We start from the raw sequence: 20194 nt of genomic DNA on the forward strand, positions 1-20194 counted from the left end.
TGTGCTGACAGCTCAGAGCCTGGAGCCTGCTTTGGATTCTGTGTCTCCTTCTCTCTCTGCCCCTCCCCCATTTGCATTCTGTCTCTATCTCTCTCCCAAAAATAAACATTAAAATTTTTTAATAAAATAAAATAATTTAAAAGAATAGAAAGAAGTCTTAAATATTGCAAATGCTGTATAATTTTTGCAGTTATACATCACATCTAACGCTAGAGTAAACTCTATGTCTACATTAATACGTTTCCCGTGGTAGCATAGTCTTGTCTCCCGTGCTTGTCCCCTTGCAAGCTCCACTCAGGCACGTAGGCCTTTTTCTCACGCCCACCAGGCTGGCCCCACATCAAGGCCCACATTGCACAGATTGGAGCCTTTGCAAATTCCTGCGCAGCCTGCCATGAGTTCCTGAGGGTGGGGCTTGCTAGGGGTGTTGAGAATTGGTGGGATCACCAGCCAGTCCAGATGCTGGAAGAGTAGCCAGCAGGTTCCCCAGCTGCCTGTCTCATTGCCCTGAGAGGCAGTTAGGTGGTTGCAGAGAGACAGGTCCTAAAGGTTTGGTGACGAAAGAATTGGAAACCAGGGGGCTAAGACTCTCCAGGAGCCGAAGCATCGGTCCCCTGGCTCAAGCCTCTTTTATTTTTGCAAATTACCTGATAACAGCGAGCACGTACAACATAGTATTTGGCATCTTGACAGGCCGTGCACCTGCAGTATATTCCATACTGGGTCATGAGTACATCTGGCAGCAGACCAAACATTCTTATCCCAGGCCTGGAGCCCGTATGATGTCCTTCTGGAGAGTACGAGCAGTCACGGCAGCCTTCCGTCCTGGGAATGAAACTGCTTTCAGTTTTCTTGCTGCTCTGTCCCTTTCCTTCAGGACATTCTTATGGTGCCTCCAGCTTCTTGTTCTCCAATGGGTGGTAAGTCCCACAGCCAGTTCAGAACCAACTGAGGGGTGGGGAGGAAACATTTTTTTTTAATTTGATTGACTTTAAACCAAAAATTACTACAAAATCACTGACTTAAATTGCATTTATATGGATGAGTTTGCGTGAGTTTTCAGTTTCCGGGCAGCTATGAGGGCATGAGACAGATTGAAGTTTAGTTACAAGAAAATGAGAAAATTATTATTATTATTATTATTATTATTATTGCAGCTCAGTTTGGCTGAAAATTATGCATACCATACCTAGAGAGTTTTTGAAAATTCCAAAACGAAATTAATGAAAACATTATGGGAAAGAAAGCAAAACATGTTTTGTCTTGTTTTTTTGAAAGGGAAAGCAATCAAAGTTTGCCGTGGGTTGTGGCTGTATAAAAGTGTGTGTATTTGGATTCAATTTGTTCTGCTGTTCAGCAAATTGGGGCAGGTTTTTGTTTTGTTTTGCTTTTTGGCTTTGTGGCTTTTCGGTCAGGTTCACATCCCTGTCAATGTATTTGCTCTTCGAGAAGCAAAGAAGAGTAAGTCTAGGATGGTTCCTATGCCTCCCAAATGTCTTTCTGTTTTGTAAGCATTTGAAATCCTCAGATATAGAGCCACATCTTATTTCAGAGGCTTCTGGTTCCATGTGCATGAACCTGTGATCTTAAATTTTTTTTTTTTTTTTTTAAAGTTCCCCCAGGGAGCGTGGCATCACCTCAGGAACATAACCTGGTGTACTCTGTGCCATTAGGCACAGGCTTAACTGCACTTCAACGTTTTTTTTTTTTATTTTTGGGACAGAGAGAGACAGAGCATGAATGGGGGAGGGGCAGAGAGAGAGGGAGACACAGAATCGGAAACAGGCTCCAGGCTCTGAGCCATCAGCCCAGAGCCCGACGCGGGGCTTGAACTCACGGACTGCGAGATCGTGACCTGGCTGAAGTCGGACGCTTAACCAACTGCGCCACCCAGGCGCCCCTTAAATTTTTTTTTTTAACGTTTATTTATTTTGGAGACAGAGAGAGACAGAGCATGAACGGGGGAGGGTCAGAGAGAGAGGGAGACACAGAATCGGAAACAGGCTCCAGGCTCTGAGCCATCAGCCCAGAGCCTGACGCGGGGCTCGAAACCACGGACCGCGAGATCATGAGCTGAGCCGAAGTCAGCCGCCCAACCGACTGAGCCACCCAGGCGCCCTGAACCTGTGATCTTAGAAGAGCCGTATCTCTGTTCTCACCTGAGGCGTTCTCTTACTGGTGAACTCTCAGGTAGAGGTGAGTTGACTGTGAGGCTGGCACAGCTTAGACTTCCCTCCCTTGCCCAGAGTGTCTCAGAGGCACTAGTGATGTGTTCACATTGCGGCTTTTAAAAAATCAACTGTGTGAAAACTCGTGAACTGTGAGATCATGACCTGAGCCCAAACCAAGAGTCAGACGCTCAACCGACTGAGCCACCCAGGCACCCCAGAGGAGGAGGATTCTAGAGCTGGCAGAACTCTGAGGACCATCCATCTAAACCGAGGAGCCTGGGGATTAGAGACACTAAGTGACTCCCTCAGGGTCAAACAGGTCAGTAGGGGTAAAGCTGAGTCAAAACCTTGGGTCTCCCGGTGCCTCATCTGGTGCATTTTGCACTCAAGTACATGATATCCAGGATCTCACAAGAGCTACTTTGTCCCCATGAGCGGAAGGAGAAGCTTGAAAGGCAGTGTGTAGGGTGAGGGAAGAGGTGACCCGGGGCCAACCTGACTGACACTTGTGCTGTTCCAAGCGCATTTCAAGACAAGCGCCCATTTGAAAAGGGAAAAGATTTGAAAAGTGAGTCCACAGAGCCCAGAGTAGAAGGAGGAGGAGGATGTGGGGGAGGGGGAAGGAAGCTGTTGTACGAGATTCAGAACCGGGGCCATAGTTCTCCTCTGCAATCTGGAGGGATCAATTTGCTAAGTAAGGAAAGTGTATTGCTAAGTAGAAAAGCTTCCAGGTAACATCTCGGGAAGGTGGGAAGGGTTTAGCAGCAGACCCAGAGAGCGCCACCTCCGTGGGAAGATGCCGGAGCCCCAACAGCAAGGGAAGCTGCACCTTAGATTGTCACGTGAAGGACGTTGTTCATCAGGGCAACAACTTGCATCATTTCTTCACTCAGGTCCCAGACAAATTCCCACATGTTCTGCTATGAAACAACCTTGCTATTAACAGTGACTTGCCATCACTGTGTGAGCCCCTCCTTTCTCGTTTACCCTCCCATCCCCCACTCCTCCTACCCTGCCGCCATGTTTGTCCTCAAAATGTTGAGTGGACTTTTAGTCAGAAAGGGGGGGGGGAATGGGAGGTTCTAGGGATGATAGTGGGGGAATGGGGGGATGTTCTTTACATATCATTGGAAACGTTTTCTTTCCAGTCTGGGGAGTCTAGTGTTTTTCTTGCAGTAGCTTGGGAATTACATTTCTGTTTCTTTTAGGCTCTTTCCCAAACCCTGATTCTTTTGAAATACATACAAATGCCTGTGTTTTCTTCCTCACCATTGAGAATTACCGCCCTATAAATTGATTCCCAATTCAAAAAAAAAATTACTTCTCTTCCAAAAAAGCAGAAGAGAAATGGCTTTGCCAATGACAGAATGGTCCTGCATTGGGGGCCTTGGGTTCTCTCTGCAAATTAGACAATTTCTGTAAGGACTGGGCGAGCCTCAGCTCAGAGTCTGGCTCGTAGGACATGCCCATAAATGACAGCTGCTCTCATTTTCAGTGTCTGGCTTCTCCCTTCCCATATGAAATCACAGAGGGGGCTTATCTAAATGAAATCGGGGCAGGTATAATGGACAACAGGAAGCACATCAGGAAAATCAGGCAGTCAGCGTCAAAGAAAGTGAATGTGGAATCACTATATTGTACACCTGAAACTAATACAACACTATGTTAACGAACTGGAATACAAATTAAAAACTCGATGAAAGAAAGAAAGAGAATATGCTTCACCTTGTCTTCCTCTTCCCTTTCCAATCTGTTTCTGTGTATTTACATGAAGTACCAGTATGTGCCTGTCAGTCTCTTATTCAATCCAGCATTACTGCTACATGTGAACCCTTTGGCATCTGCTATGGGGGAGGCACCGAGGTATGGACACTGCCCTTGAGCCACAGCCAGGAGGGAGATGGGGTGATGGGGGAGGGCTTTTGCAGCTGGAAGCTTGAATAGACTTTCTGCAGTGTAGTAATTTTTATTAACTAATTACAGGATTCACCATAATCCCAAGAATGACATTTTGCAGGTTTAACAGAGTCAGCAGATCTATCAAGGAGCTAGATTAGCCCCAATTACACAATAAAACTCTTCTGTTTACCGAAAGTCTGTAAGACATTGAGCTCTAGGCATTTTTCCAAAGAGTAGAATAGACAGCAAAAGTGAATAGAATGGAAAATAGATGGACAGGGAGGGGGAAAAATGGAAAGAATAAAGAAAGTACATGGAGAAAATATGAGGGGCACCTGGGTGACTCAGTCGGTTAAGCGTCCAACTTCAGCTCAGGTCATGATCTCACGGTTCATGGGTTCGAGCCCTACATCCAGCTCTGTGCTGACAGCTAGGAGCCTGGAGCCTGCTTTGGCTTCTGTATCTCCCTCTTCTCTCTGCCCCACCCCAGCTCACACTCTGTCTCTCTCCCTTTCTTTCAAAAATAAATAAACATTAAAAGAAAATTAAAAAAAAAAAAAAGAAACTATGAAAAGAACATGGGGTTTAGTGACTGCTGAGGTGAAGAGCTAGGGAGCGTTTGGGAAGGTGATCCTCTTGAACATGATTGCAGGAGAGTGACAGCTCTCAGGATTGAGTTGACGCAGCATCACCTTTTTCTGGAAGGGTATTCAAGGAAGATTTTGTTTTCAGCAACTTCAACAAGTGTCACTTGAAATGGGCTAGCCATAGTCAGGCCCTTCCATGTAAAGTCCTGCCAGAAAGTTTCACAACTATCTTTTTAGAGCCAAGCAAATTATTTTTAACCAGTAGACACTAAAGACTCCCTAAAGTATGTCATCAACAGGAGTCTGTACTCTTCCACTGTTGATTTGAATCTCATAATTCAAAACAGTTGAAAGGTCTAAACGTCAACAAAGGACATACAACAAAGCTGAAAAATCTATCATGCTAAAGCTGCGGGGAATCCCAGGTCTCTGGTTTACTGCCTCTGAATCTGTAGATAATTGGATAGAGATCTGGCTCCATCGAGGGATGCCCCCAGATCCCTGCCAACGGCAAAGCACAGGCTGAACTTGAATCCCGGTGTCCTGACTCCAGGCTCAACAACAACCCGCTCTCCTACATGGCCCTTTCCTGAAAACACGTTGAAGTACTACCTTTCTTGGGGACGTTATATTTTAAGCCAGAATCAAATCCGCAAAATAACAGGACTGAGACTGTAAATGATTGACTTCCAGGCTTTAGTCAGTAGGTAGAATTATTCTGGTCACCAGTGTGGCCTGCCTTGTGCCTCTGAGATCGACCCATGAAGAGAATAGCTGCCTACTCTCCATACAATTAAGATGAGCTCTGAGGGAGGAAGAGGAGAATTTGGGTGGCCTGCAGAGCACTGAGTATCAGTGTGGAGCCTGGTGACCTCCCTACTGCACACAGAAGGCGCTGGAGGAAATGTTGACACATTTGGGTACGTCAGATATGGATATTTTCATGACATTGGGCTGGATTAAAAAAACTCAACTTGCAGTGGGGAAACTTGGCTTTCAGAAGTAGCTTTTCCATTGATTGCCCAGGGAACTCGCCTTCTCGCTCAGCTTCTGAACCTCAAGTAGAGACATATGCCGTCTACATCAGAAGGTTATGGAAATGGTTCAGTGGGATAACAGGTGTGGTCACTCATTATAAACCATACTTCACCACACAGATTTAAGTTATTATTATTACCATTAATTAATGCACTTTTTCAGAAATTCATCATTCTGATCCTTGCTATATAGCCAGTTAACAAATGCTTAGATGGATTTGACCAAGTTTAGTTTGACCAGGTTGGTATACATTCATTAGTAAAGAGAAATGACTTGGGCACTTGACAAAACTGGATGTTAATCCTGGTTCTACCATTTTTTTGTCCGATAGCACATTAGGCAACTTATTTACTCTTTCTCAGCCTTGGCTTCCCCCTGTGTGAAATGAAGATGGCAAAGCCACCTGTCAAGCCAGTGTGACAGTTAAGGGAGCTAGCACACATGCAATGCTTAGTACAAGGCCTGCCGTATGCTTAACTGCCCTCAAAACGTTAACTAAGCTTATTAGCAAAAGAAGTTAAGATTTCTCTTCCTCATGGAACTAGTAGCATTTGGTCCTGAGGATTAAAAGGCAAAGGAGATGCAGGGCTGAGCTGGTCATGGGGCCAAGCAGACGGGAGTCTGGAGACGCTCGTGGTCCATGCACTGGGTTACTCCACGGCATCTAGCATCGGATGCCATTCTGGCCCACGCTGTGAAAGTTGTAGGATCAGAGACCCGCCTGGCTCATCTCTACCGTCCACTCTAGAATCTTCCCTCTCAACCTCACTTTTCAGCACACAGCAGGGTCTAGTGGACCTCCGTACGGTATAATTGGGGAATTCATAAAATGGAATTAGGAATATAAAGCTGTATTCATATCGTTTGATTGGGTACATTCTTCAAGTTGGAGATTTATTACCTGGTTAGTTTAAGCGGAAAGACCTCCTTATCTTCTTAGACTGGACATTGTGGCAGTGGTGAAGCATTACTCCGTGACTTTCTATAGGTAACTGCAGTCCTAAAGGGAAAAGATGGAGATACAGACATGGATGTGTCAATCCTTGCTTCTAACATGGATATTTTCATCTGAATATTGGGTACCAGGGCAAGTATGGAATTTCTTGAGACATCTAACAAGTTGGCGCCCTGTAATTTTCTGGGCCGGGCGCATATGGGTGTGCGCTCACCTATGCGTACGCTCTTTTCTTCATATAGAAAAGATGCTGGCGCTTTGCTGCGGGGGTGTGGGAGTGATGGGCACAGTGTGCTGTGGCAGCTGGAATGAAATGTGAACATGCATTTGCCGCTCAGACGCGCTCATCACAAGGCTACTCAGGCCGCCAAACCTCAACTGTGCCCTGAGAATAAAGACAAAAGTCCTTCCCCAGGCTGGACCTTGCATGCCCCTCCTCTTTCTCCCCTGGCTCTCTCCAGGGCGCCATCTAGTTCCTTCAGTGATCACACCCTTCCCAACCCCACCCCCACCGGGAAGGTTCTCCTCTCCCTGCCCCTTCTTAGGCTACTCTCCCCAAACCCACAGATCTTCCCTTGAACAGGAATGTTCACATTTTCAGTTGGGTCCCCTCCGGTTCCCCCAATCCCCATCCTAATGTCCCTCCTCTCCCTGCCCCCCTCCCCGCCCCTGCCAACTTTGTAGTCTTATTAAGACCCAAGCAGTCAAGGGGTGCCTGGGTGGCGCAGTCGGTTAAGCATCCGACTTCAGCCAGGTCACGATCTCGCAGTCCGTGAGTTCGAGCCCCGCGTCGGGCTCTGGGTTGATGGCTTGGAGCCTGTTTCCGATTCTGTGTCTCCCTCTCTCTCTGCCCCTCCCCCGTTCATGCTCTGTCTCTCTCTGTCCCAAAAATAAATAAACGTTGGAAAGACCCAAGCAGTCAAGTAAAGGTTGTTATTGTGTTTTAGAAATTACCTGCCATGATCTGTTTTGGTTTGGGTCGAAAGTTTTTGTGGTTTGGTTTACCTGACTGCTTTTGGTATTTGTTTTCTATTTTATGTCATTATTTGGTAATATTATTTTTAATACTCCTCACTAGCTTTTAAAAAGAAACAGTTAAGGGCTTTGTGGGTATGCAACAGAGGTCAGAAGTCAAAGCCAGTATTTCAACAAATTTATGAAATGGAGACGAGGAAGGAAGAGCATAAATAAATAGTGGCTGATGGGACAAGGCTGGAGATCAGAATGATGGCAAAGAGGGCAAAGCAGCGCTAACCAGGGAAAAGAGCATCTGTGTGGACTTCAGCATGTTAAGTGGATGAATTTCACGGGTGTACAGGTCATAAATTAAACAATGGAGGCTAGATGTCCTCAAACAAACCTCACCAACGATCAGGGAAATGCAAATCAAGACCACAATGAGCTATCACCTCACACCTGTCAGAATGGCTTGTACCAAAAAGACAAGAGGTAACAAGTGTTGGCAAGGGCGTGCAGAATAGGGAACCCTCATGCGCTGTTGGTAGGAAGATAAACTGGTGCAGCTACTATGGAAAACAGTATGGTGGTCCCTCAGAAATTAAAATAGAACCACCATAGGATCCAGCAATTCCGCTTCTGGGTATTTATCCAAAGAAACCGAGAACAGGATCTTGAAGAGATAGCTGCACGCCCATGTTCATTGAAGCATTATTCGCAATAGCCAAAATATGGAGACAACCTAGGTGTCCATTGACAGATGAATGGATGAAGAAGATATGCCGTGACCAAGAAGGGAATTGTGCCATTTGCAACCACATGGAAGGACCTTGAGGCCATTATGCTAAGTGAAATAAGTCAGACACTGAAGGACAAATCCTGTATGATAGCACTTATAGTGAAATCTAAAAAAGCCAAACTCATAGAAACAGAGACTAGAGTGTTGGTCAGCAGGGGCTGGGTGTGGGGGAAATTGGAAGATGTGCTCGAAGTGTACAAATTTCCAGTTGTAAGATGAATAAGTTCTGGGGATCTATTATAAAGCGTGATGATTATAGTCAACAATACTGTATTATAGACTCAAAAGTTGCTAAGGCGGTAGACCTTAAATGTTCTTACCACAAAAAAGAAACGATAATTAGGTGATGTGATGTAGGTTTTAGTTAACGCTACGGTGGTAATCATTTTTCAATATATAAGCGTATCCAATCAACACGCCGCACACCATAACCTTACGCCATGCTATATGTCAATTATATCTCAATAAAACTGATAAAACAAATCCTTTGAACAGTGGTCTAATTTGTACTGTTTGATTGTTTACAAGATCAGGGGCACCATGAGACCTGTGTAACCTTAGGTTACTAAGATGCTCTCCATCTTTGACCTCTTATGCCTTGAGAACCCCCAAGAAGCAAATATTCTTTTAGTGTGAAACTACTTGGGATAAAAGAAATGGAAGGAGAAGATCAAAGCAGCGGTACAAGAGTTCATGAGAAATGACACGTCTCTCTAGATCGGTAGCATGTTAGAGCAGTCTTTCCTTTTGTGGGTTCCATGTCCTGGATCCTATTTTGTTGGTATGATTTCCTTCTCCTTCTCCCACAAAATTTTTTTCACTTATTTCCTTCTAAAATATTAGTGCATTTGGGTTTCAGTTTTAACTTTTGAAACCTTTACATTTTGGATTCCACTGAAATTTATTTTATGTTAGGTGGGAGGTAAGAATCCAAGTTGGTATTTTTTTTTCCCCCCGAATAGCTATCTGGTTATCCCAGTACGATTTAATAAACAGAAAACAATTTCCTCCTGATTCAAAGTGATCTGGGCTTTTTATATCTCTTGGCATTCCCTGTGGGAGAAGTCCATTAAACACAAATTTCAGATGACCTCATGTGCCTGGTTAATGTGCTAAGTTGGAGTGGGGTGGGAGCTGTTTGCCTCAGCTGGACTTGAATGCCCTGGAATAAATTTCAGGACACTTGTGCCGGGGAAAAGGAGAGTACTGCTTGGTAACTAGCTGGCCCCCATGCTTTGAATTCGTGTGTTTGATTCCTGTGTTCTTGTATCGCCGTACCAATGCTGCAGGAAAACTCAGTTGTGTTGGACATATTTAGGGTAACTTATTAAAGTGTGTGTGTATATGTCTGAGTATGAGTGAGCCAGTGCAAGTATGTGAGTGTGTAAGCATGTGTGTGAGTGTGGGTGTGTATGTAGTTGTACGTGGTATTTGGCTATACTTACGTAATTTTTGCCTTGCAAAAGCAAATACGATTTGATTCCCATATATAATGTGACTCTACCATACAGTAGGAGAAGTAACAGGCATATTTAACTTGGTTTGACAAGGTTAAGGGAGGGTTCTGTTGGCAGTAAAGCTGATCTAAGGAATGAAGCCAGGTGAGGGCCTGAGACAGAGCTTTCCTGACAAAGTCATGTGAGACGAACTTGAAATGAGAGAATATGTCATGTTCTAGAAACTGGAAAGATCTGGGATGGTTGCAATATTTGAATAGTAACAATGATTAATAACAGAATAACTCACATCTACTTGTTTACTCTGAGCCGGGACCTTTGCATTTTTACATATTTTAATCCCCACAAACTCTTTGTTTAAATACAATTATCTTCTATTTGACCAACAAGGAGACCAAGACGGAGAAATCAAATAGCTTGTCTTAGGTGGCTTGGATATTTACTGTAGAGCATTTACTTTTTTAAGGTGAAATTAAGAATAATTTTGGGGGCGCATGGGTGGCTCAGTCGGTTAACTGTCCGACTTTGGCTCAGGTCACAATCTCACAGTCCGTAGGTTGAGGTCCCGCATCAGGCTCTCTGCTGACAGCTCAGCCTGCTTTGGATTCTGCATCTCCTTCTCTCTCTGCCCCTTGCCTGCTCGTTCTCTCTCTCTCTCTCTCTCTCTCAAAATAAATGTGACATTTTTTTTAACGAATATTTTGTCAAATTCTAAAAGAAATTGTGACTTGGTTGTTTGCTCTGTGTTTTCCCCACAGATTTCTTTATGACCATGGGCAGGTCACTATTGGTCTCTGTGCATTTCCTCCTGTGTAGAACAAGTGTTTGGCAAAGGTTGGACCCTCCAGTTGTAAACATGATGCCTGTAGCCCACCCTGATCATACAAAGCAGAGAGCTCTGCCTGCTACTTCAAGAATTTTCCCTTTCTTTCTGACTCATATCTCCCCAGAAGACTACATACTGTGTGGTTCCATTTATCTAGAAGGCAAGGCCATAGTGATAGAAAGCAGATCAGTGATTGCTGGGGCCCAGAGTGTGCAGGAAGATGGACTGTTAGGAGACACAAAGGAATAATTTTGGGTTCTGGCAATATTTTATATCATGATCATAGTGGTGGTTACATGACAAAATACATTTATCAAAATTCACTAACAATTGGTGGATTTTATTTCAGGAAATTGATACCTGATTTATAAAGACATATATATCTCAGCTTGGGACTCTTATGCCTTACAACCCCGGTCATATTAATTCACTTTTGCCTATGTTACATGCATGTTAGTATGACTGCCTTTACCACAATGGCCACCATCACAGGACACACACCCATGTCTCCACGCCCTCTCTCCCATGTTCTGTTCCAGATCTCCTCTGGAGTGAAGATTTGGCATCTTCCCAAATGACTAAGAAATCATCATAGCCAGCTTCGGTGAAGAATGTGATGAGAATATCCTGCTCTTTCTGACGTGCTTTTATTTAGGAAGAGTTAACGTAAGCATAACTTAGAAGTTAGAAAATAGATTGTAATGGTCTCCCTTTTTATCTTCACCCTAAGTCTACTCTTGCGTCAAGGTCCAACTCCACTCCTGCCTTCTCTTTGTAACCTTGTCTGATGGTTCCATCTCTTAGTGATCTGCCCCGATACTTTGTACTCTGATGTCAAGTGATGGAGATTTATTCCATCAGAATTCTGTTGGATACACTGTATGTGTTGGAAAATACTACTTTGAGAATCTTCCTGGTTAGAAGCGAGATGCAAAATGAAAGACTATGTTACAAAGAATGACCATCAAAATCCCTTCCAAAGAAGTTGGAATCTGTTACCTGGACAGCTCATAGTTTAGGGGAGTAACAGTAATAAGTTTGGGTGTGCAAATCTGGAAGGCAGTTGCTGGTATAGTGCTGAAGTCCTGTCCACCTTTCCAGATTAGAAGAGAAAGGAATTCGAAACTCCCTCTAAGAAGTGAGGGGAGAGAAGGCAGAGAGGCTGATATGGGTTGGTAGAAGGATGAGAGGCAACTCTGAGGCAGCTCTATAGCTGAGAGAGCACTTTGCACCTGAACTCGAAGAAGAGCTGAAATGGGTGTCTGGGTTGGCTCAGGGGAGGAGACGGTATGTGCAGACAGATGAGAGGATGCCATGTGGGTTGCCCTTGAGCAATGCTGTGTGTGCGAGCCACGGCTCCGGCACCCCACCAGTCACACCATGCCACATATTCTTGTTTCAGCCTCAAGGAAGAGACAGACAAGGTACACAAATAAAAGGAATGCAATTAAAGATCGAGTCCGAATGGTAGCCCAGTGTGAACAGATGGGGAAGGAAGGAATTTTCTTCTCTGTGTCTTTGGTCCATATACTTAGTAGGTTCTCACTCCTTTCTAAGAGGAGTTCTACAAGGTTCCTTCTAGAAGGTTCTTCTACTCCTTCCAAGCAACTTCCTGGTTCCCTTTCACACGGGATGGCATGAGTGGCATCATGCCTGTGCCTACGGGGAATATATAGCCCTTTCTTTGGCTAGACTTCTAGTAAGAAGGTGCCATTCGATTCCACTGGCAGTTCAAAAAATGAGCGAAAGTCTAAGAATTAACTCATATCAGCTTTGGAGCCTGCAGAGACTGGCAGTGTCCTGTAAAAGCTGGTAGTACCTTCTAATGAAATATTTATTAGGATTGTGGTTTTGCAAATGACAAATCAATTTAAAGTAACGTTTCGTCCAGGAGATGGAAGAGCACAGCCGGAGCTTCACACCCATCCCAGGCTGACATTTCCTTGAACCTCCCCGCTTCAGCTTTTCATTGTGTAGCAAATGTGTGACACAAATGTAGCAGAACGGAATGCTCCTGCAAGGGCGCAGACCGCTCTAACAAGGCCAGCACAGCTGCCCGCGTGCCCAACATAAATAAAGCATCAGCAAATTCAGGAAAACACAAGACATAATTGAACTGAGATGAGGACAAGAGTCAGGTTTTGTAAGATCATCCCTAAGTGGATGCAACTAATGGCTTTATCGTTTCTTCTCAAATCAGGCTGAATGGTTGAGCAGGCAGCCTTAGGAAACCCATAGCAACTAGGAAAAGATCACAGGTACCCACAACGTGCAAGCAGCAAACACAGGCTGTCTGGTTGAAGAAATATTTTTTATAGGAGGCTTGGGACATGAATGGAGGGAGAAGCAAAGAACAAAAGCAATGGGTAGGCGTATCGTCCATTTCACAGAGAAATCCTGAAGTCTTTCTAGAAGTCCCTGTGGGGGACTGTGCCTTATGCAAACGTCTAATACCTGCGTGCCTCCAGGCACAGTGCCTCAAAGATAGAAGGAGCCCAGTGAAGGTGTGTTGCATTATTTTTGTCTTTAACTTTATTAACCCCCTGTTCCTTCTTTCCTCCAAGCCCTGGATGCCTGTTTAATAAGGCTTTGGCTTCATGAAATCCTAACATGGAAGCTGAAAGGCAAGCAGGAAAGACAGAATCGTGGAAATCAAAGTTAGTATCGATAGTGCATTTGAGATTTTCACTTCTAGTCAAAATGGGATGTCTGAAAAACGGGACAAAATATGTAAGCAGTGGTTTTCAGGCATCGGACATTGAGGCAGGATGACGAGTCCTGAGATAAGAGAAACAAACACGGTAACCCGCACCATTGCCTTCTCATTTGCTGGAGAGAGAGGCAACCGGGAATAGCTGGGCAGTCTTGCTGAGTTCAGGAGATGATGCTGGGAGTACGGGGAGACCAAAGGGGCTGGGGTTTACGAAGCAAAAAACTAGAGAGGTGGGAGCTATATACCGAGAGTTCTGGGGTTCTGAAATGGCCCCCTCCAGTCTGCAACTGAAGACTGACCAGTGTATGCACGTGATAAATCGACCCAAGACCAGGAACAACTGTTATCAAACCACACAGGACCAGCAAGAGTTTGTGTTCCAGAGTGGAAAAACCTTGTAGCATACATGACCTCATATAGAGGCATTATAGAATACTCATATTGAGTATTCATAAGGTATTGCCTCAGTGGTGAAAAACACTTTAAAATGAGACCTGCTTATTTGTTTTGTTTTGTTTTGTTTTGGTGTTGAGTTGTATAAGTTCTTTATATATTTTTATCTTCTTTTTGAGAAAGAGAGAGAGAGAGTGCGCACAAGCAGGGGAGGGGCCGAGGGAGAGGGAAAGAGAATCTTAAGCAGGCTCCACACCCAGCACAGTGTGCAATGTGGAGTTCAGTCTCACAAAATCAAGAGTCAGACACTTAACCGACTGAGCCACCCAGGTGCCCCAATTTCTTTACATATTTTGGATGCTGACCCTTTACTGGATACGTCATTTGCAAATGTCTTCGCCCATTCAGTAGGCTGTCTTTTAGTTTTGTTGATTATTTCCTTTAAAAAATGGGTAGAAGACATGAACAGACATTTCTCCAAAGAAGATATACAGATGGCCACCAGACACACGAAAAGACAGAGAGTCCAGAAATATTTCAAATATAAACACATATATCCAACTGATTTTTTTTTTAATTTTTTTTTCAACGTTTTATTTTTATTTTTGGGACAGAGAGAGACAGAGCATGAACGGGGGAGGGGCAGAGAGAGAGGGAGACACAGAATCGGAAACAGGCTCCAGGCTCTGAGCCATCAGCCCAGAGCCCGACACGGGGCTCGAACTCACGAACCGCGAGATCGTGACCTGGCTGAAGTCGGATGCTTAACCGACTGCGCCACCCAGGCGCCCCACAACTGATTTTTTTATGAAGGTGCAATTTAATGGCGAAAGGACAATCTTTTCAACGAATGATGCTGGAACAACACAAAAGAAGAACAAGAAGAGGAGGAGGAAGAAGAAAAGAAAAGAGAAAAAAAAATCTCTATCCAAACCTCACATCATATATAAAAATGCATCATAGACTCAAATGTAAAACGTAAAACTATAAAACTTGTGGAAGAAAACATAAGAGAAAATCTCCGTGATCTTGTGTAAGGCAAAGACTTCTTAGATAACACCAAAACACAACTCCTAAAAGAAAAAAAACTGATAAAATAATCTCCATAAAAAGGAAGAATATCTACCCTTTGGAAGACACTATTACAAGAATAGAAAGGGGCAACTGAGTGGCTCAGTCGGTTAAGTATCCATTGTCGGCTCAGGTCATGATCTCACAGTTCATGAGATCAAGCCCTGTGCCGGGCTCTGCGCTGAGAGCACAGAGCCTGTTTGGGATTCTCTCTCCTCATCTCTCTTTCTTCCCCTCCCCTGCTCACACACACACACACACACACACACACACACACACTCTCTCTCTCTTTCAAAATAAACACATAAACTTTTTTTAAAAAAAAATAAAAAGAGAAGCTATGAACTGGGAGAAAATATTTGCAAATCACATATCCAATAAAGGACTTGTACTCAGATTACATAAGGATTCTTAGAATTCAGTAATAAGAAAACAAACAACCCAGGAAAATATGGGCAAATGTTGGGGCATTTCAACAAAAAGATATGTGCATAGTAAATGAGCACGTGAAAATATGTGCAACATCGTTAGGCATCAGGGAAATGGAAATCAAAGCCACAATAAGATACCACTGTACATCTACTGGAATTGCTGAATTTCAGAAGACTAACCATGCCGAGTGTTGGCATGCACAAGGAACAACTTTAACTCTCATATACTGTTGGTGGAACTGTAAAATGGTGTAAACATTTTGCAAAACACCTGGGCGGTTTCTTAAAAACTTAAACACACACTTACCCCATAATCTAGTCATTCTACTCCTAGGTATTCTACTCGTGTTTAAGTTAGTGAGTATGTATGTCTACACAGAGATTTATACTTGAATATTCATGGGAGATTTATTTATAACAGCCAAAAGCTGGGAACCCGAACGTCCACCAATAAGTGAACAGAGAAGCAAATTGTACTACCTGCATGTAATGGAATAATGCATAGCAATAAAAATAATTCTCAGCAATAAAAAGTAACAAACTAGGGATCCATAACAAGATAGAAGTGTCTGAAAATAATGATGCTGAGTGAAAGAAGCCACACACACATAAATGTACATACTTTATGATCTCGTTTATACACAATCCCTGAATATACAATCTATTGTGACAGAAAGTGCACTGTTGATTACCTAGTGCTATGGTGGCAGAGAGGAACAAGAAAGATTACCAAGGGGTATGAAGAATGTATTTGGGGATGTATGTATATGGTGTGTGTGTATGTATACATATAATGCCAAAATTTATCAAGTTGTCTTTGAAACATGAACATTTATTTCATATCACTTTACATTAATAAAACTGAAAAAGTTAATTCATTTTCTAAATTGCTTTATTAGGAAAAACACTATTCATCTTTCTGTGTGTGTGCAGAACCTTGTAGTTTTCAAACAAATACCACTTTGATTTTCTGATTTTTCGTAAGGACCCTGTGGAGTTGGGAGGCCGAGTGGTGCTCTTTCCATTATTTAGAAAACGATTCTGATCTCAGAGAGGCGAGATGTTTTGTTTGAGTGCCCATGCCTAAGCAGCGATAGATCCAAAGTTACAATTCAGGTTTTCCGATTATTGGGCGAATCACAATACCTGCTCTGTGTAGTAGCCAAGTCTCATGGGAAACACTGCAATTGGCCTAGTAGAGACTCGGTTTCTATCGGCCCATATTCAACCAGTAAATCCCCCAAATCATGACGCTTTAATGTGTTACCAGAATTAGAATAAAACCAAAGATACAAGTGATCGTTTGAAAGGATTCTCGATCACAAAATGCAAAGCACATCACACTCCAGCCAACCCGAGTGAGTGATGGGCCAGTTTCCCGATCATGCTGGGTAATCACTGCAGATCCGTGGAAGCTTCCGGACTGAGAACTGCATCGCAGAGCACATGTAATTCCCAAGAAAAGCAGGAGTCCATGAAAGAGTTTTCTTTGTAAATGACACACTCCCAAATTCCTAGTGACAATCTCGTTGTTACTAGGGATATGTTTTCCTTCCACACATATCTTTGACTTTTTCTTTTATCTAAAATACACCTGATAGCCGTTGGAGGACATGGGTTGCTCCTGCGGTGCGAAGCTCTGCACTGTAAGGTTGGAAAGCACACAGAAAGCATAACCTTCCATGGCCTCACCAGCCACGTGAGAGACCTTCACCTGAGCACCAGCTTTCAAGTTGCATCTAAAGGCAGGTTACTTGCTCCATAGGGATGTGTAAGGATAGAACAATGTTGTCTTTCCCATAGAATCTTGCTAAGAAATAAAAAAAAATGTGTATAAATTACCATTCACAATTGGTGCTTTTATTTTCGAATTCCTACCCTCAACGGTTACAGTCTAAATCTGAGAACTAGACAAATGTCTATCCCTTCCATGTGTTTTCAGCTGGAATCCTGTCTGCTCTCTCCTCTGCCCATTCCACATGACTTCCAGCGCTGTGCAGGGGTCTCGTCACCAGGACTCACCTGGAATCACCATGAACTCTTCCTCCAAGCTCCATCTCCAGTGCCACTCCTTTTACGAACCTTCTCTGGCCATTTAATGTGCTCCATTTAGCTCTCTGGCCTCATGTTATTTGCAACATTCCTATTTCCTTTTCAATCTCTGCTTTGTACTATAATCACCGAAGGGCATGTCCATTTCCCTCACTAGACAGCAAGTTCCTTGAGGGCACTATTGTATTTTACACAACTTTCTATGTCATATAAAACTTCCCACCTGGGTAATTCAACAATAAATGAACAGACACAAAGACATGTAAGGGAAAAGAATATGGACATAGTTCTAACTATGTGCCCACAGCGTTAGATTAAGAAATGGCTCATTACCATGACCTTTGAAGTCCGGCGTGTGTCCCATTGTCTTCGCTCTTCACTTAGAGGGAACAGTGATTTTTCATTTTCGACTGATAATTCCCATGCTTTCTACATAATTTTATTATATATGTTCACATTGCCAAATACTTTTTTATTGTATGTATTATATATATTACATAAATATATATATATAAATATATATATTACATATATATTACATTATACATATATATAATAAACTGTTTTTAAACACATAAAATTGGAATCATACTACATGTATTTTGCTGTGACCCTTTTTTGCTCAAAATTGTGTCCTTGTGGATGACGCATGTTGTTGCTTGTGTAAACACGTGCTCTGAGAGACAGAGCAGGGGTCCCCTTTGGGCTCCTTGTCCTGGGGGACACACAGGCAGGCAGAGGAATCACCTGATTGCCCAGTGGAACTAGAGTTGCTCTTACCCAGTGGGGCAGGAAGGACACCGCGTGGAACTCGAGGCATCCTCAAGTCCTGTCTTGCCATCGGGACTGTGGATAGAGAGTACAGCACCCTTTAACTGAGAAGGGGTGATTGCCAAGGGTGCAGTCTCCTCAGGAGCACAGTTGGGCTCACACCACCGGGTAACTTGCCAGGTCATAGATGCTTGGGTAGACTGGTACACAAGGAAGGAGAGAAGGTTCCTATTCTTATGAATCTTGTATTTCAGGGCATGTGAGAGAGAAATCAAGAGAAAAACAATAGGGGTGCGTGGGTGGCTCAGTCAGTACAGCATCCGGTATCAGCTCAGGTCATCATCTCACAGTTCGTGAGTTCGAGCCCTGCATCAGGCTCCCTGCCATCGGCACAAAGCCCACGTGGGATTCTCTGTCCCCCTTTCCCTCTGTCTCTTCCCCGGTCACTCTCTCTCTCTTCTCTCAAAAAGAGTGACTTACAGCCACTTACAGCAGCAGTGACTTAGAGTTCAAGGGGACCCCTCCTCTTTCCCTCAAAAAGAGAGAAACAATAAAACAGTAGATACAATAAATAATCAAATTAAATAGTATGTTAGAAGTGATAAATACTAGAGAAAAGGGAAAAAATGGAGCAGGGCAATAAGGTCAGGAGTGCAGGATGGCAGGAATGGGGACGGATTTGCAATATCAAATAGGGTGGGTCTCATGGAGAAGAGAACACACGAGCAACTATTGAAGACAGTGAGGGATTAGTCCCGCAGATGTCTGAGAAAGGAGCATTCAAGGCAGAGGAAACTCCCAGTGCACTGTAGAAGGCAGGAGTGTGCCTGGCACTCCGGGAAGAGTAGGGAGCCAGTGGGGCAGACAGAAGATGAAGTCAGAGCAGCAAAGGAAGGGAGGAGCAAGGGGCACCTGGCTGGCTCAGTCGGTTGAGTGTCCATCTTCGGCTCAGGTCATGATCTCACAGCTCGTGGGTTCGAGACCCACGTCGGGCTCTGTGCTGACAGCTCAGAGCCTGGAGCCTGTTTCAGATTCTGTGTCTCCCTCTCTCTCTGACCCTCTCACGCTTGTGTTCTCTCTCAAAAATAAATAAACATTAAAAAAGGGGGGGGAAGAGAGGAGCAGGGGGAGCAGGGTAGGAGGTCACACGTGGGTTTTTGTAAGGACTGTCGCGAAGCCTTTGGCTTTCACTCTAGGTTGAAATGAGAAGCCATTTCAGGTTTTTGAGCAGAGAGTTGTTATGATCTGACTTATTTTGAAAGGATTACCCTGATGTTATAAGAGAAACAGAATCTAAAGCGCCAGTGGCAGAGGTGGGGAGACAGAAGCCGATGGCAGTAATCCAGGTGAGAAGCGATGCTGGGTCAGAGCAGGATGTTAGCGGCAGGAAGTACACGAGGTGGTCCGGAAATAGTTTTAGGATAGAGTCACTCAGTCATCCCGATAAACTGAAAAAGATGCTTTTGTATCGAGCAAGTGGAAGCATGCCGTTGCAATCACGACATGGGAAAGCTTACAAGCAGGACAGGGTTTGTTTGGGGGGCTCGCGGGGGTTGCAGATGAGGGTAAATCTGGGTTGTCCAATAGACATCCAAGTGGAGATGTCACATAAGCAGTCTGATACATGCATCTGGAGTGCCGGGCAGAGGTCTGGACTGAAAAATACAAACCTCGGAGCCTCTGACACATGGTTGGCATAATAGTCACCCCAGACATTTTGATACATTATTTAACTTAACCAAGTTTAGAGTCAGTGGATATCTTTATGGTTTTCTTAAATGAGACGAGGAATTTGAAACTCTGTAATTTTGATGATTCCTTTGGTAGTGCATTTTCCCCTTGTTTTTGTGTCATCCTACAGGATCTATTGCTATCATTTTCGACAGCCAGGGCTTGCATACATTACCTTTTCTCAGCAGCCCTTCATGTATCTCAGCTCTACATTTGGGGTCGCTTTCCTTTTCATGAAATCCATCCTTCCAAATGTCCTGAACAAAGGTTTATATTGCTCTGAAAATGATTTTTCTTTACATTCACTTCTGAAAGAGAGTTTTTGCCAAGAATACAATTCTAC

General features: G+C 43.8%; 1 long non-coding RNA gene across 1 annotated transcript; it reads left to right on the forward strand.

The window, feature by feature from the left end:
- The first annotated feature begins 130 nt into the window (after positions 1–130).
- Positions 131–17867, forward strand: LOC102902654. The gene is made up of 3 exons (XR_002147528.3): positions 131–920; positions 11229–11355; positions 17240–17867. It is a non-coding gene; the product is annotated as an uncharacterized LOC102902654 (long non-coding RNA).
- Positions 17868–20194: the final 2327 nt, after the last annotated feature.

The sequence above is a fragment of the Felis catus genome, chromosome D3, assembly GCF_018350175.1.
Source record: "Felis catus isolate Fca126 chromosome D3, F.catus_Fca126_mat1.0, whole genome shotgun sequence".
NCBI lineage: Eukaryota > Metazoa > Chordata > Mammalia > Carnivora > Felidae > Felis > Felis catus.